At 35.5% G+C, this 17288-nt stretch overlaps 1 protein-coding gene across 2 annotated transcripts in view; it reads right to left on the bottom strand.

Moving 5' to 3' along the window:
- Positions 1 to 17288, bottom strand: part of PAQR8 (progestin and adipoQ receptor family member 8) — a 51155-nt gene that overhangs the window by 10936 nt on the left and 22931 nt on the right. Inside the window, exon 1 of one of the 2 annotated variants that reach the window (XM_051997147.1) lies at positions 4713 to 5446. The exons of the other annotated variant lie outside the window; for it this stretch is intronic. The gene's annotated coding sequence lies outside the window, so the exon portion shown is untranslated. Of the gene's footprint in view, positions 1 to 4712; positions 5447 to 17288 lie in introns of those variants that run through there. 2 annotated transcript variants of the gene reach the window in all.

The raw sequence follows: 17288 nt of genomic DNA, 5'->3' as shown, positions 1-17288 counted from the left end.
ATCCTATGTATTTTATTTTGTACATCTAAAAAAGTTATTCTGAGAAGGAGTCTAGAGGCTTCAACAGAGAGAAAGAAGTAATGAAAAAGACAGAATTAGGAAGAGAAAGAATTAAAAATATCTCCATAAAAAAAAAAAAAAAACTGTCAGCTAAGAGGCAACGGGAATTGGGCTCTTGCATTTACTAGAAAGGAAATAATTTTAGTAGAGATATTTTTGAATGGACATTTTCCCAATTATTTTCTGTTGATAGCTGGTGAATAGCACGAGGTTTGGTGGACTGAGTAGCAGATAAAACAGAGAAAGTATGAGGTAGAATGGGTGACTGCCAATTTTTCATGGGGTCCTACTCTATGGAATTGAAAGGGAATCAGAGTTTCCTAGGGACAGTCTTTCTTCAGTGGGGTACAAAGTCATATTTTATACCCATATAGCATCTTCCTGAAGAGCTCAAATAGCATCATTTCAATAGAAAGATATTTATCTTCTTGAATAAGACATTCAAGGAAAATGTATTCATCAGTTCCATTTTACAGGTGATAGAAATCAAGACATACAATGATAATGATAACAGCTAGCATTTATAGCATTTATATAATGCTTACTATATGCCAAGGCCCTATCCTAAGTGTTTTATAAATATTATCTTATTTAATCTCTGCAACAATCCTGGAAGGTAGGAGCTATTATTATTCCAATTTTACAGATGAGGAAGTTGAGGCTTAAGGTTAAGAACTTAAGTGACAGCTATTCAGAGTCTAAAACTGGATCCCACGCCCAATCCTCTATCCACTGTATTACCTATTCAGTATTCCCCCATATTGAGTTAATGAGAAAATAGGAAGGATGAAAAGATCCCTGAATATTCTACGCCAAAAACCTTCACTATTTCATCGGCATTTGATAATGAACTGTTCCTCTTGGCTCTATATACCTCTACAAATCTGCTGAAAAACAATATCAATTAAGTTAAATGACTGTAAATTATAAACTGACATGGAGATGTATAGAATGTTACAGCCTATGAGACTCTAATAGGAGGATCATAAGTGCATATAAGTGAACCTTCTGATTTTATAGAGAATAACACTGAGGGCCCAGGAGCTTACTCAAGGTCACAAAGTTAATCATCAGAGATAGGATTTGAATTCAGGGCCTCTGACCCAGAGTCAGTACTCTTTCCTCAGGTACCAGTACCTTTTTACAATGATCATTTCATCACAATTACCATTCATTTCTCATTGAAGTTTTCTCTTCAAAAACTCTTTTTCATCTCAGAAACAGATAATTTCTATTATTTTTAGTTTCCCATGGCACCTTTGGAGAAGGGAGATAGAACTGAGAATAGAGGGATAATTGGGACATTACTTATGGGAAATAATCTCAAATTTCAAGAGGGACCAAAAAACCTAGATTAAAAAGCTAAAAGCTAAGAAGGGTCTTTTTCTTGCAAAGGGTTCCTCTTCTTTCTAGGCTCTGTTTTAAAATGCATAATAGTGTTCTCAGAGTCTCTTCTATCACATTATTCAGCAAAACAGACTTGTCTATAACCAGAATCTCCCTGGGGTATTTCATACAACTCAACAGTCCCTGGATACAATCACAATTGCCTGGGAGTCATGTGCAAAATGATGGCAAGTCTCTTCTGCAAGTCTTCACCCTCACATCTGGTGTTGAAAAATAGGTGGATTTCTCTCTGGGAGCTCAGTTTTTTAAAAATTTAAAATTTAAAAAAAATTTGCTACCTGGCAGAGATTTTTCTGTACTCTTTTTATGGCCTAATTCACACCCCATTCTTTTCATTGAGTGATCACTACTACTGGAGGATCCAGTTGTCATCCTCCAGAATTGAACAAATTCTAGGTCCATTTTCACCATGTCAGGGGAGTGTGAAATGCTTCCAGGGAAAGACTTTGCCAAGATCTATTCCCAGAGCTGGAGGATTATGGATATGGAACATTGCATATACCATCAGACCCGATCAGTGTATTGATTAGCCCTCCCTCACTTAAATCCAATTTGCTTCATGTCATGTCATTACTTCCTAATGTTATGGTCCTCTTAAAGAAAGAAGGACAAACTGTGGTGATCTTTTTCTTCTCAAAACGCAGCCAGATGATAAAAGTTGAGATCTTTTATTATCTCCAATATAGCCCGGTTAGCTTAGAGGTCTATCTCTTTGCTTGGTTCCAAGAGTTCTTGCAGTTTTGTCCTTTGCTTCTGCCTCTGCTTTCTTCTTGCCTCCGATCCAGCTCCAAGTTGAATCTGCCTTGCCTCCGAGAGAGGGCTTCTGGCTCTCAATCTCCCAAAGCGCTCTGTTGTCTGCACCAGAGTGCTCCTCTCCAATCCAGCTGAACTCTCTTCTGCCACCAGCCAGCCAAGTGGAAAATATTCTGGAATAGATCTCTCTTCACTGGCTTTATATCTGATTCTTCTGAGAGAATGGGATTATGGGTTTTCTCCCATAGTGCTCTCTGGCCCTAAGAGCTTTAAGGGAGGTGTGAATTCACAAAGTTACAAAGTTTACTTTGTGAAGCTGGCATACTTGCGAACTCCGATGAGTAAAGGTGTAAACACAAGCATTGTACTAATTAGTTCTACTTAGTATCTTGTTTCAGGTTCTGCTCAAAACATCTTCTTGTAAGATCAGATAACTCTAATTAGTTAGCAGTTTGTAAAGATTCCAACAACAAACAACAAGTTTTAGAAAACTACTTTTCCTCTCTCTTTCTTTTTTTACTTTTCAGCATAAAGTAATGGCTTTCTGAATGAGTAGAGGGATTATATGTTAAAAATAACTGTGATGTAAAAAAAAAATCAATAGATTTTTATATAATCCATTTTGCTCTATAAAATTTGAACCTATTTGGAGTAGGTTATTTACCTGTAATCAAACACTGTAACATATCTAATGGCATTCTCTGAATGACTACTTGTGATCCAAATCTTCCCTTTTTCCTATAATAGAAACCTATGGTAGTTAATGAAATCATCAAAATAGTGTAGAGCATTGGTTCCATAGCATGGTTTGGAGAATCCTGAGTCTTTGAAACTCATTCAAAGGGTCTATAAATTCAAAATTAGTTTTTATTTCTAATATGGTAAATAATTATAAATATAACCCACATAAACACTTTTTGGACAGATCCTCAATAATTTTTAATAGTATAAATAGATAGAAAATAAAAGCTTGAGAACCACTGGTATAGAGTACAAAAACCATAGCGGATAATCGTGATTAGGGGATGGGGACAAGAATGATGATCTAACAAAGGAGATTCAGAAGGAACAACCAAAACTGTAGGTAGTAAACCAAGAGAGAGCACTGGCACAAAAATCTAGAAGGTGATCAACAGAGTCAAGAAGACTGAAGTTTGAGAAGAAGCCATCAGATCAAACTAGATAATCTCTATAATTCTCTCCTCCTGTAGAATTCCATGATTCTATGTGTCAGCTGCTCATCACACACACACACACACAGCAGGACATTCAGGCAGCTGCTGCCACACAATGAGCTAAAGTGGGTCAATCATCAGCAGGGAAAGTAGAAGATACACTTCAAGGACTCCCTAAAGTGCCGCTTCAGGCAAGACTGCACAATCATAGATAACTGGTTAAGAACGGCAGTTAAAATGCCAATTTGGTAAGGGATGATAAGGAACAGGATTTCTCTTTGAGGGCAAAGCCCTTTGAGTTGCCCAGAAGGGGTCAGAGATGGAGCTGCAAATAGCAGCCAGGCTTCCCATTATAGTCAATAATGGTCAAGAGAAAGAAGGGTTGGATCCACATGGATCTTTTCAGCCACACCTGCCTCTGTGTAGCTCTGCACAGTTAGCTGTCATCTTTGTTTAATGCATGACTTTTAAATAAATAACTCACTTTTTGTATAGCAGCTTTGCAAAGCACTCTCTTCACAACAATCATGGGCTATAGATAGCAATTACACACACAAATACATCCTTGCTTTTATAGATGAAAGAATAGAGGCTTTGGTGGTTACATGATCTGGCCAAGGGATCACATGTTTCTTAAGTATCAAAACCAGTATTTAAATCTAGGTCTCTTCACTCCAAATCATGGCACTAAAAAGAAGTTAAAGAGATGTCAAACACTAAGAGTGAGACCCAAATCATATTAAAATGCATTTGGGAAATATTTAACTAACTAAATAAAAATGTAACAAAATATAGGTAATATTGCATTTTAAAACTAGGTCAAAATGCAGGCCACAGGGATCTTTATGTATGCATTTGAGTTTCACAACAATGAGTTATAATGAAGATTATATATTTACATAAATTGAAAATATTTTTGCCTTTTAAAAATTGGACCTATATAGAGAACTCTCAGTAAGGAAATTGTCTACCAAAGTTGAATAGCATCTGCTCTCCAATTTATACTCTAATAAAAGAATTAGAATATATCATAAGTCAAATTATATTTTCCCTAACATTAAAGGACAGAAAGGTTTGGTTAGTTTGTAAAGAGATTATTTTGTCTTCTCCTTGAAAAATAAGCATTAGAAAGATGTCCTAGAGAAAGGGACCCAGATGTGCAAAAGTATTTGTGGCAGCCCTTTTTGAAGTGGCAAGAAATTGGAAACTGAGTGGATGCCCATCAGTTGGAGAATGGCTAAGTTATGGAATATGAATGTTATAGAATATTATTGTTCTATAAGAAACAATCAGCAGGATGATTTTAGAGAGACTTACATGAACTGATGCTGAGTGAAATGAGCAGAACCAGGAGATCATTATACATAGCAACAAGAATTATATGATAAGCAATTCTGACTGATGTAATTCTTCCCAACAATGAGATGATTGAGGCCAGTTCCAATGATTCTGTGATGAAGAGAGCCAATTACACCTAGAGAGAGGATTGTGGGAACTGAATGTAGATTACAAAACAGCATTTTTGCTTTTTTTGTTGTTTGTTTATATTTCACTTTCTATTTTTTCTTTTTGATCTGATTTTTCTTGTGCAGCAAGATTATTGTATAAATATATTTTTATATTAATAACCAATTTTATATACAGGACCCAAAGAAGTGTTTTTTCCCCCTTTTTTACTTTCCTGTAAGGACAAGGCTGACAAAGAAACATTCTCTCCAATCTTGGGCAGAACCCATTCAACTGGGAGAACATAGTTTTGATTAAAGGTTAAAGAGAATGTAATATAGGTAAACTCTGGCCCATTGTTCTACTCAAGTAGTAGTGACTGTTAAATAGTTCTTCTGTATAAGTTGCTGTAGAGATGTGATCTAAGACTACTGATATGATTACAGGCCTGGGGTCTCATTATAATATTCATTTTCATTAACTGTTAACCAATCAGAATGGATTTCTTCTCATTAGGGACACCCCCCTTTTCCAAATCTAATTAAGCATTCAATATTCTCCAGGGTTCATTTTTGGTTAGAGAGAAACCACTGACCTCAATTTATTATTTGCTAGCCATAATTAATAAATTATTAATTACATAGAAATACTGTCCCTAGAGTTTTTCATTTATCGCAAGAGGCACATGATAGTGGTAAGTAGGCTACAACACAGCACAATCGATCAACAGGTATTCATTATGCTACTAATAGCAGAAAAAAGAAAAGAAAATCTTTGAATTGTTTTACACAACTTAAAAGTGAAAAAGAATATAGCACAATCTGATGAAGATCTTTTGGCTAGAACTCTTTGGTAGGCTGATGATACCCTTCAAATAACTAATTTCTTATTTTTCTTCTCCTGCCGCCATTTCATTTCATCTCATTTTGCTTGAGTAACCATTTTAAAATTGTACCATTATAGGTCTTGTGAAGGGCAAAGTAAGACAAAGTGGCACCTGTCTATTTTGTCTGATGTGTAGCAAGAAGAGAAATTGGAAAGTAAGACTTAGGTGAGGAAAGGGTCAGGGGAATGAACGTCTTGGAGTACCTGAGTGACAAGGATGAAAAGTTAATACCAGATGATGGTAATTTTTCTTTTGAGCCATTCTTTTTGGGGAAAGTGCTGATGCCTGACATGTATACTAATTTAAGTCTAGCTAAGGAATTCTCCCAGGGCTCTCTCCTTGTGAGTAAATCAGCTCCTAGATAATACTGGTACATAGGACCTACAGATCCTCAGATATTCTAATTGTAAGCCAGGTTCAACTATGAAATCATAGATATTCCAAGCCTTGGGACAAGCCAAGAGGACCATCAAGAAATGAATTGATTCTTATTGACATCAAATCAGTTTTAAGAAGTTACTTCTCTGAGGTGGGGAGGGTGAAAGGAGGAATGGATAGGGCCTAAGGAATGTTGGAGACAAAAAGAGAAAGGCAAGGGGGAGGAAAAGGAGAGCGAGAATCTGTTCTTATTGTGGAACAATATGTATGATTTCATATGTATAAATGGATATCATATTTGTTTTCTTAAAGTTAGTGGGTATGTGAAGGAAAGAAGAAAATTTGGGACTGAACTTTTTTTTAAATAAAAAGGGGAATCTTTTTATATCCTTATAAATAACTCCCCCTACTCCCTTGAGCTTCTCTTCCATTTCTCCTTCTTTCTCTGGAGAAAAAAAAATAGAAAAATAGAAAAAATAGGCAATAGAAAAAAGCCTATTAATAAAGGTAGTTGTATAAAAGCTAAGTTTTGCTTGGTCCTGAAGAATGGATGAGAAACTATATCTCTCTCCCTTCTTTGAAGAAGCATGAGTGGGAGAGGTGGGGTGAAGGACGGGATCATGGGTGGGGACCATGGCACATACTGTCAGGCTCAGTTAAGATGTTAATTTTGTTATAAGGTATGGTTTGCTGGAGACGGGGATAGGAGAAACATATGGAAATTAAAGAGGTATTAAATTAAAATTTTAGATTTAAAATAGCTCATTATCACACAGATAACCCCAGGTCTATCATGACAGTCTTTGAATGCAGAACCAAATATGCTCTGTGGTTTTGAGAAAGTCTCAGTTCCCCCTTAAACTTCCTTCAGGGTAAAGCTCAAATTTCATAAATTCCATGAAGTTTTCCCCTCCCATCCCAGCTGACTGTAATCTCTTCCATCTCTGATCTCCTAAAGTACTATCTGTTCTGCTAAAGAACAGTCTGTTCCATTCATTTAAACACTTTACCATGTACAGCCTAGCCTTGTTTAACTGCTAAATGCGCTTATTTTATCATTTCCACTAAAATATAAACTAAAAAGATTGTGTATTTTCTTATTCTATTTCCCTTAAGTACATAGAAAACCAGCCTCCAAGTCAGAAAGATCTGAATTCAAGTTTTATCCTCAGACATATATAGGTTGTGTAACATGGGCAAGCCAGTGATATGCTAATCTACATGAATAGTAGGGAGTTCCTTATATCAATGAAATCAAAGGTCCAGGCTTATCTTTATAAAAGAGATGCAAATGACACATAAGGAACAAACAGGGAAAAGTCAATATCAACTTGGAGCACCAAGAAAGACTTTCTGAAGGTAGCATCTTACTTGGACAGGTAGAAATTAGTTATCCCTATGTAGGAGTGAGAGATTCCTGGGCCCTGAGAACTATGTGAACAAAAGTGTCCAGTAGAAAACCTATAGTGTGAATGAATTTGGCTGAAAATTAAGAATGGCAAAATATCACCACAATCTAGATGGCCTTGGATTTCAGGCAAAAGAAGAATGAAGTTTACTCTATAGGCAATAGGAAAGTGATGTGACTAAATCTTTGAATAAAGTTATTTGGTCTAACTGTTATGTGAAGGATGGAATAGACCAGTGGGCAAATTAGAATCCACTGAATTTAGTAACTGGTTGGATAAGAGGGATGATGGTGATATTAGAATCAAAATTGGCACCAAGGTTTCAAGCATGGGATTTTGAATGAATGATAATACCCCTGATAAAAACAGTAAAGTGATAGAGAGATCTAGGGAGAAAAATTAATTTTATTCCAGGCATGTTGACTTTGAGGTACTAGCAACACATGGGAACACAGGACACATAGGAGTTGGGAATAGGAATCCAAAGCAGGGTTAGAGATGTCTGTTCCTTCCCACCATAAAATGTGACATTTTCTATCACCAGAAATAACTTCCTGTAATAAATAAGGGATTTGCTTTAAAACCTTGGCTATTTTTTATACCTCTAGCCTGAGAATTAATTGAATTTAATTCATTTTGGTAGTTTAACAGGCTAAACAACAAGACTTGGAGAATGAGACCCTAATTCTAAATCCTGTTCTGCTACTCTTTTTGCTAAATGCTCCTTGTTAGGTAAATTATTTATCTGATTTTGGCTTCCTTTGGCATGGAAACAGAGGTGTTATGAAACCAAGTGAAATCATATCTGTTAAGTATTCTGATCTCTTCTAGAGAATAATCTGAAACAAATAAAAATCAGTCATAAAACAAGATGTAATCTTGTATAATACTAAATCTTATAATAAGCAATTATTTTAAAGTACTTTATTTTTAAAAATAAGGTAGAAGATAGAGTACACGGTCTATAATTATGAAATTCTGAGTTCAAATCCAGTTTCAGACACAACCTGCTGTGTGAACTTGGGCAAGTCTTTTAACATCTTTCTGTCTCAGTTTTCACATCTGTAAAATAAGTTGGAGAAGAAAATGGAAAACTTTTCAGTATTTTTGTAAAAAAAAAAAAACAAAACCCTAAATAGGAGTAGCTAGAAGGTACAGTGGATAGAGCACAAGTCCTGAAGTCAGGACGACCTGAATCCAAATTTGACCTCGGACACACTTCCTAGCTGTGTGACCCTGGGCAAGTCACTTAACCCCAACTACCTCATCCCCCCACCCCCCCCCAAAAAAAGATTAATTAAAAAAGAAGATTCCAAATGGGATTATAAAAGTCAGACACAACTAAATAAGAAACAAATAAATAACAAAAGAAATAAGCAAAGTAATAATTTACCCACAGAAATACCCATCTATGTACTACGGATAAAACAACAGATTTAGAATTAGAGAACTCAAGTTCAAATTTGAACTCTGTCATTTGCCAGCTGTTGCTTAACCTCTCTGGGTCTCATTTTCCTCATCTGTAAAGGGTGGATTAGGTAATAATGATAGACAATATTTATTTATAATGCCTACTATGTCTTAGACACTGTTCTAACTGGGCCAGTTGCAAATCTGTGATTCTATATCCTTTGGGAAAGTAAAAAGGGTTGCAAAAACACCAGATATTAGCAAAAATGAAAAATGGCACTATTGAGAGGCAAGTAGATGGTACAGTGGATGGAAGTACAGTCCTGGAGTCAAGAAAACCTGAATTCAAATCCAGTCTCATATAATTACTGGTTGTGTGATCCTGGGCACGTCACTTAACCACTTAGTCTTAATCTCCCTCAATTTTCTCAACTGTAAATTAGATAACATAATAACATTTGCCTCACAAAGTTATTGTGAGGATAAAACCTTTAGCATAGTGCCTGGCAAATAGTAAACTAGAGCTTAATTAATGCTTATTTTATTCTTTCCTCAGGAGATTATGGTTCAGTCACAATTTATTCTAATCCTTTTGGGTAGCATTCACATTCTAACAATACATAAAAAAGGAATGATCTCAAAAAAGGAGAATTATAACAGGCTCTTGTATTTCTTTTGAATAACTTAAATATCTTTTGCTACTTTAACCTTATTTATCCTTACACAGTAAATGTGACAAATAAGGTGGAGAGAAGAAAGGATTCTTATCTTTACTTTATGAGCAGCTCAGAGATTACTGTGTGACTTGACCAGGGTTACACACAGATTCTATACCATAACAAGGATTATCACCATTATCTCTTGACTTTTAATATACTGCTTATTCCATTAGATAACTGTAGATGTTATAGAATCCAGAAGTCACAAATATGGGCCTAACAATATTCCTTTATTTATTATTTATCCTACTTTGAGAGTTTGGCTCAAGGAAGGGCAGTGTTTATGTTTTTATATATATATATATGTGTGTGTGTGTGTGTGTGTGTGTGTGTGTGTGTGTGTGTGTATACACACACATATATATATAACATATGTATTTATTTCTCTTGATTCCTGAAATAATCAAAGCAGATCTACATGATTTGACTAGCTTGACATGGAACAAACAAAATTTAGAACTATAATAATATTCTGTGAACTGATGCAGAAAGATATTTGAGAACTGCTGTCTTTATTCTGAGAGCAAAACTGTTTCAGGATCATTGATTTAGAGCTGAGATGACAATCTTTTCAGTTTACAGGTGAGGAACATAAACCCATAGAGGTGAAATGACTTGTCTAGCTAGTGAGATTGTCTCCCTCATCCAAATTCACTGAATGATATTTCAATCTCATACTTATGCTTAGTCTAAGATAAACTGCTATCTATTTAACTGCTTAACATCTTATTTCTTCTGACTGAGGGAAGTATTTCAAAACCAATCAGCTGTGCAGGATCAAGCTACCTCTGCCCAATGGGCTAACCAATTTTCATGAAATTAGGGGACAGAATTCCTGAAAGTATATGATTTTCTGGAAATTGGACTATTGATTGTAAGGATTTTGAAGATTAGTGATAAAAAGGAGGTGGGTGGAACATTAGGGCAAAGGCAAAGAAAAGGATTGCCACCCTCCGCAAAAAAAGTATGAGGCCCATCAAGGACTATCTGGCAAATATTTGTTCAAGTTCTTTCTGGAATTTGAGATATAACTTCACAAACAACTGATGCCATCTGCCAAGTCAGCATACTCTCTTTTTCTCTCCAATCTCAGTTCAACATGACTTCAGGTGTTACTGTTACACAGCTTCATTGGCCAAAGAGAGCTCCATAAACTGATAATGACTACTGCCCTAATCTAGTCAGAGTAGAGAATGGAAGCAGGATTCTATAGACAATCATAGGATCTTAGAGCTGGAAGGAAATTTAAGAGATCATCTCTTGAAATTTTAATTTCTTTTAAAAATATAATTTTTGTATCTATTTTAATGTAACTGGTTGCCTTAGTAATCTTGAGTATTTCATCTTATGCATTTTAAAAACATTATTCTGAGATATGGTCCAGAGACTTTTCCAGACTGTCAGATGCAAAAAAAAGATTAAGAACCTCTTATCTGGCCCAGTCTTCTCATCTGACAGATGAAGAATGGGGCCTAGAAAGCAACATGCCTAAGGGGTCACACAAATAGTCTGTAGCAGGGCTTCTTAAATTTTGTCCACTTGTAACCTCTTTTCACCCAAGAAATTTTTATGTGACCAAGGGTATATAGGTATATAAAATAGGCATATAAATCAAACACTTATTGATAATAAATCTTAATTTTATAACTCAAATATTGGAAGCCAGTTTAAGAGGCTTTGGCCTATAGTAAACAGTGTTAGAATTTAAACAGCTCCTGTAACTCTAAATATCATTCTCTCTCCAATGTATAACATGGCCTTCAAGAGATTCATCTTTTTTCCAGATTGAGTGTATGATAGTGTTCTACTTTTCCCCAAAAAAGAAATTTGCTCACTTTTTATTGAATTTGATAAAAGAAGATAAAACATGGTAGAAAATCACAATCTAACATTTTTATAAATTTACTTTTTCATCAGTCCATATAACAGTAAAATGAAATATACTCTTTTAAGTTGGAGGTATTAATCAGTGATTTCATTGGAATGCCCGGAGCAATACAAATCTACTATCCTCTGGTAGCTATAAGTTTTCAGAGAATTACTTCAGTCTCAGAAAAAACTTAGTTTCTGTCAAGATGCAGAACTTGAAAACTCAGGTCTTGTGTCTCTAACAGCCTCAGGAATAGATTAATACACACACACACACACACACACACACACACACACACACACACAAACACAAACACATTTCCACAAGGTTTTGTTTTGTTTTAAGCTGTTTACCAAGTTTCCATGCTGTGTAACCTGTGGGTAGATAATGAAAACTAAGTGAAATCAATATCCCCTACAGACTTGCTGCCAAGTGTAACTGTGCTTACGCAGGGACTGGCTGAAATACCAGCCTAAATCCCAAAGCTGAATAACCCTTTCTTCGAAAGGAGATTACAACTCACAACAGAAATAGGTTGTTTTCCCATGCCTCAATGAACTAAACCAAACTATACAAATTCAACAGTAAAACTGAAAAATCAAACTCTTGATCTTCATCATGGATATTCATAGCGTTTGATTTTTGAAAGGGGAAGAACTGAAGGACTAGTGTCTCTACTGTTACACTGATGAACATTACCTCCAGGATCAGATGACACCTGATAATAATCTGTGCAAAAGTCACTTGAGTTCCTAGGACTGTTTTTCCAATTTAGTTGAAAATACCTGTGCCAGCAATTCCTCAATCAGCTCATCCCTTGATAGTAGAAAGGTACAACCACTTGCCTTTTTTATTAGCATTTTACCTAGTCACCTGCCTGGGAGAATGTACCAAGGGTACATAGTCTCTGTGAGCCAAACACTTAATGGCCTCAAATATTTACCTTTTGGCCAGCACCTTCTCAGGGAAAGTATTTAGAACTAAATACTGCTTTAAGGAATAATATATTTACACCTATTGGCAGAACTCCATCACAACATAAGTGCCTTTTGCAAATGGCAAATAATTGTTATTCTCACTACAATTTACTAGGCTAGAATGAGTTTTTTAAAGTGTAAAACTTCCCTTAGTGTCCTATAGGGAATATATAGGGGAACCAAGTAAGGGATACAGCTCTCTAGTTGTCATTATTAATAGTAACAGTCATGAGAAGGGAATTAGTCTTCATGGTACCATGGGAAAAGAACTAGATTTGTACACAGACAACCTAGGTTCAAACTCTGTTTTATATAATATTTGTATGACCTTGGGCAAATTATCTAACTCATCTGGGTCTCTGGATTTTCATCTGTAAAATGAGACAACTGAATGAGACAACTGAACTAGAGAAATTCCTGGGGTCCCTTCTAGCTATAAAGCTAAGTAACTACAAATAGTTTTTTTTCTTTTTCTATTCTGATTCTACATTATTGGTTAAAATCCTTCTGAAATATATTAGTTCACTTTGCTGATTTACTGGAAATATAACTGAACAGTACAAGATTCTTTTCTGGTGACAGACTCAGCAAACATAAAGGGATCTTTCTTTTCTTTTCTTTCTTTCTTTTTTTTTTTTTTGTACATCAGAATTCTGCCATTCCTTATCATCACTCTTACAAATATCAAAGGTCATTGTCTGGGTCTCAAGACCCAACCCTGACATTCTATGCATTAGTGCAGATGTGGATGATATACAGAACCGAACTGTGTCTGCGGTGAGTCCAAGACACAGTCCAGAAGCTAATCTGGAAAAATCCAAGTTAAACCAACCCCCTAATATGAGCTTGCATTGCTGTGACTTGACTTTTTTTTTCTCATCAAAATGAAAAGCAGCAAAAATATTCAGCTCAGTGGAAGGTTCCATTTATTGCTGCATTACTAGTGATGTTTAGTTATCCTAACAAAGACCTCTGGGAACTTCTGACAAATATATAAAGAAGTGATCTGCTTTTCCTTTTAAATGACTTTTTAATCTGTGGATAAAATGGATCAAAAAACAAAAGACCTGAGTCTTTTCATTCTATTGGGCTTAACTGAATAACATCATTTAAATATGCCAAATGTATGTCAGACATTTTGCAAGACTGTATATGTATAATGGGCATGCTATTTCTGACCTTCTCAATGGATGGGAAAGAAGTATGGAGAGAGGAAGAGAATGTGGAACTGAAAATAAAAATAACACTAAAAATATTTATTAAGTATCTATTTTGTGGTCAAAGAATATGAACAGACAATTTTCAGATGATGAAATTGAAACTATTTCTACTCATATTAAAAGGTGTTCCAAATCATTATTAATAAGAGAAATACAAATTAACACAACTCTGATCTCAGAGTTTGGATTCACCATACACACCCCTACACACCTGTCAGATTGGCTAAGGTGACAGGAAAAGATAATGACAAATGTTGGAGGGGATGTTGGAAAACTGGGACACTGATGCATTGTTGGTGGGGTTGTGAATGGATCCAGCAATTCTGGAGAGCAATTTGGAACTATGCTCAAAAAGTTGTCAAACTGTGCATACTCTTTGATCCAGAAGTGTTATTACTAGACTTATATCCCAAAGAGATATTAAAGGAGGGAAAAGATATGTGTGTAAAAATGTTTATGACAGCCCTTTTCATAGTGGCTAAAAACTGGAAAATGAATGGATGCCCATCAACTGGAGAATGGCTGAGTAAATTGTGGTATATGGATATTATGGAATATTATTGTTCTGTAAGAAATAACCAGCAGGATGAATACAGAGAGGTTTGGAGAGACTTACATGAACTGATGCTGAATGAAATGAGCAGAACCAGAATATCATTATATACTTCAACAACAATACTATATTATGATCAATTCTGATGGATGTGGCTCTCTTCAACAATAAGAGGATCCAAATCTATTCCAATTGATCAATGATGGACAGAACCAGCTACACCCAGAGAAAGAACACTGGGAAATGAGTATGGACCACAACATAGCATTTCCACTCTTTCTGTTACTGTTTGCTTGCACTTTTGTTTTTTTCTTCTCAGGTTATTTTTACCTTCTTTCTAAATCGGAGCTTTCCTGTGCAACAAGATAACTGTATAAATATGTACACATATATTGTATTTAACATATACTTTAACATATTTAAATGTATGGGACTACCTGCCATCTAGGGGAGGAGGTGGAGGGAAGGAGGGGAAAAATTGGAACAGAAGTTTTTGCAAGGATCAATGTTGAAAAATTATCCATGCACATGTTTTGTCAACAAAAAGCTGTAATACAATTTAAAAAAAACTATCTATTTTGGACAGCTAGTCATACAGTGGGGTAGAATGCCAGGCCCAGAGTCAGGAAGAGTCAGACTTCTTAGCTGTGTGATCCTGGGCAAATCACTTACTACTGCCTCAGTTTCCTCATTTGTAAAATGAGCTGGAGAAGGAAATGGCAAACCATTTTAGTATCTTTGCCAAAAAAAATCCTAAATGGGGTCACAAAGGGTCTTCTCAGCTGAAATGACTGCATAACAAGTGCCAATTTGATTTGTTGGATAGGATAGATAGGATCCCAATATATGTCAGAGGGAGGACTTGAATATAGCTTTTTCTCACTGTCCAAATCTCCGCCTACTATGTAACTCTATTTCTCTCCTTTTGGTACTGAAGACAAAAATGAAAAACAGAAGCCTTGCTTCAAAAAGTATACTATCTAATAGGTGGGTTAAAATATTTGCATTACTAAATATATTATGTGAAGTGTGATGTGGACAAAGAAAAAACTCAGAGAAGTCCAAGAAAATCTGAGGAGGAAAAAGTAATTTTCAGCTCAAGGGAGAGAGGAGAAATTTCATGAAGGAGATGGATCTTGAAAGAAGAGAAAGATTTCAACAAGAAAGGATGAAGAGAATATGCTCCCAAGATGGGAATGTCAGAAGGCAGAAAGAGCAGGATGAGAGCTAATAGTTTCCTTCTGGCTAGAATGAAAAGTATGTGAAAAGAAAGGTGGAATGAAATAAGGCTGGTAAATTAAAGCTAAAAGTGCTAAAATATCAAATGAAAGAGTTCTTAGTTTATCCTGTATAATTTATATCTTATACAGTTTATAAAGAGTCATTCTTTTTTTGTGATAGGGGAATAACATGGTCCGATCTGCACATTAACTTGGCAGCTGTGAGACCTAGAAGTAAAGGTCTAGTTCTGAAGCAAAAACTTGTTGAGAGGCTATTGGAATTGTTCAGGCAGGAGTCGGGGTAAATGGGAAAAATGGTAGTGTTAGTGGAGAGGAAAGATATGTGTTAAGAAACTGGGAGCATAGGATTGATATAACATAGCAATCCCTTGGACATGAGGGGACATGGTGATGGAAAAAGTCAAAACAATGATTCTGATTTTAAGCTTAGATTTCCAGAAAGATGGGGATACTATCAATATAGATAAAAAAAACTTGGTGGGAGGGGGGAAATGATAAATTTCCTTTCTGAGGTGTTGAGTTTAAGATTCTGGTGAACTGTTCAGGTGGAGATGCCAAAACATAATTTGACTAGAGATCAGAAGAAAGATCTATCTAGTTTCCCTAGTTCCTCTTAATTTGGGAAGAGAAGGCAGAAAAAGGCAGTTTAATTATTTCCTATTTCTCCTGTATGTAGCTTGCTTTATTTATATTTGTATATGTGCCCCCCCCCCACATTAGATTGTAATCTCCAACTGGACAGACTTTTGACTCTTCTGAATCTTCCCAGCACTTAGCACAATGTCTAGGACATATTAGGCAGTTAATAAATGTTTATTGATTGTATAGAGGTAATAGGTAAAACCATGCAAGTGGAGCAGGTCAAATAAAAAGACAGGAAATACAAGGGTTTAAGAAAGAGCTAGGAGATGGAACCTCATACACTTAGAGAATACACAGTAGATGGAGATACAGCAGAGGAATTATCAAGACAGGAGAAGAATAAGCTAAGGATAATGTCATCAAAATCAAAGAAGGATAAATTTTCTTTTTTTTGGTAATATATTTTATTTTATTTTATAATAACTTTATATTGACAGAATCCATGCCAGGGTAATTTTTTTACACCATTATCCCTTGCACTCGCTTCTGTTCCGATTTTTCCCCTCCCTCCCTCTACCCCCTCCCCTAGATGGAAAGCAGTCATATATATGTTAGATATGTTGCAGTATAAGAAAGATAAATTGTCAAGGAGATCAAATACATAAATCCATCACAAAAATGTGGATTATCATATTCATCAATTCAGATGCTATTAGTGATCTAGAAAACAGTTTTAATAGAGTGGTCAAAGGAGAAACCTGACCAAAGGGAGTGTGGAAATAGATGGACCATGAAGAAGAAAGAGTATAGATCTGACCTTAGAAGAAACAAACAACAATAAATCTTTCTCCCTCTCAATGTCTCAATCTATAAAATGGGCATAAGATGAGTCAAATTACTTTGAGGCTTTTTAGAATTGATGGAAAAATATAATACTGGGAAAGTCATTAAAATAAAAAAATAAATCAGGAAAGGGTTCTTTTAAAAGTTTTAAGTTAGCAAAATGAATTATCAAATACCAAGCTAATAATCAAATGTATAGGAAACATTTTAAAGTTCAAAGGCCAGTCTACAATTTTTCAAAAAGGCCTTGGGAGCCTTTTGAAAACAAAGAATTCAGTGCTAACAAGAAAGACCTCGTAGGCAAGTTCCAATGATCATGTGGGCTAGGAAGAGACAAGCACTTAATGTTACCAGAAAAT

Source organism: Antechinus flavipes, chromosome 4, assembly GCF_016432865.1.
Source record: "Antechinus flavipes isolate AdamAnt ecotype Samford, QLD, Australia chromosome 4, AdamAnt_v2, whole genome shotgun sequence".
NCBI lineage: Eukaryota > Metazoa > Chordata > Mammalia > Dasyuromorphia > Dasyuridae > Antechinus > Antechinus flavipes.
Note: the sequence above shows the minus strand (reverse complement) of the source record. Positions and strands in the feature narration are given on the sequence as shown.